This window comes from Arachis duranensis, chromosome 3 (genome assembly GCF_000817695.3).
Source record: "Arachis duranensis cultivar V14167 chromosome 3, aradu.V14167.gnm2.J7QH, whole genome shotgun sequence".
Classification (NCBI taxonomy): Eukaryota; Viridiplantae; Streptophyta; class Magnoliopsida; order Fabales; family Fabaceae; genus Arachis; species Arachis duranensis.
The window spans coordinates 17,550,511-17,552,237 of NC_029774.3; positions in this window are offsets into that span (position 1 = coordinate 17,550,511).

Below are 1,727 nucleotides of genomic sequence, written 5' to 3' on the forward strand. Positions count from 1 at the left end.
TTTCTTCTGATTTGTCCCATTGTTCATAGGATTTCTTTCAGAAGTGTACATGAATTGGTTATTTGCAACCATTTCAATCAGTTCTTGAGCTTCTGTAGGCGTCTTCTTCAGATGAAGAGATCCTCCAGCAGAGCTATCCAAAGACATCTTGGACAGTTCAGACAGACCATCATAGAAAATACCTATGATGCTCCATTCAGAAAGCATATCAGATGGACACTTTCTGATTAACTGTTTGTATCTTTTCCAAGCTTCATTGAGGGATTCTCCTTCCTTCTGTCTGAAGGTTTGGACTTCCACTCTAAGCTTACTCAATTTTTGAGGTGGAAAGAACTTTGCCAAGAAGGCATTGACTAGCTTTTTCCAAGAGTTCAGGCTTTCTTTAGGTTGTGAGTCCAACCATGTCCTAGCTCTGTCTCTTACAGCAAAAGGGAATAGCATAAGTCTGTAGACCTCAGGGTCAACCCCATTAGTCTTGACAGTGTCACAGATTTGCAAGAATTCAGCTAAAAACTGATGAGGATCTTCCAATGGAAGTCCATGGAACTTGCAATTCTGTTGCATTAGAGAAACTAATTGAGGCTTACGCTCAAATTTGTTTGCTCCAATGGCAGGGATAGAGATGCTTCTCCCATAGAAGTCGGGAGTAGGTGCAGTAAAGTCACCCAGCACCTTCCTTGCATTGTTGGCATTGTTGTTGTTTTCGGCTGCCATGGGTTCTTCTTCTTTGAAGATTTCTGTTAGGTCCTCTACAGAAATTTGTGCCTTAGCTTCTATTAGCTTTCGCTTCAAGGTCCTTTCAGGTTCAGGATCAGCCTCAACAAGAATGCTTTTATCCTTGCTTCTGCTCATAAGAAAGAGAAGAGAACAAGAAAATGTAGAATCCTCTATGTCACAGTATAGAGATTCCTTGAGGTGTCAGAAGAAAAGAAAAATAGAAGGCAGAAGTAGAAAATTCGAACTTATCAAAGAAGATGGAGTTCGAATTTTGCATTAAGGAATAGTGTTAGTCCAGAATTAGAAGGATGTGAGAAGAGGAGAAGTAATTTTCGAAAATTAAGTAAAAGATTTTGAAAACATTTTGAAAAACACTAATTGATTTTCAAAAATAAAAGTGGGAAAGAAGTAAAGTGATTTTTGAAAAAGATTTTGAAATTAGAAATCAAAAAGATTTGATTGAAAGTTATTTTGAAAAAGATGTGGTTAAGGAGATATGATTGGTTTTAAGAAGATGTGATTGAGAAGATATGATTTGAAAAAACATTTTAAGAAGAGTTGATTTTGTAAAATTAATGACTTGGCTATCAAGAAAAGATATGATTCAAACATTAAACCTTTCTCAACAGAAAAGGCAACATACTTGAAATGTTGAATCAAATCATTAATTGATAGCAAGTATTTTTGAAAGTAGAGAGAAATTGATTTTGAAAAAGATTTGATTGAAAAGATATGATTTGAAAAAGATTTGATTTTGAAAAGATTTTGAAAACCTGAAAAAAAATTGATTTGAAAACAAATTCTTCCCTCTTGTGCCATCCTGGCGTTAAATGCCCAGAATGGTGCACATTCTGGCGTTTAACGCCCAAAACTATACCCTTTTGGGCGTTAAACGCCCAACCAGGTACCTTGGCTGGCGTTTAAACTCCAGTCTGTCCTTCTTCACTGGGCGTTTTGAACGCCCAGCTTTTTCTGTGCAATTCCTCTGCAGTATGTTCTGAATCTTCAAT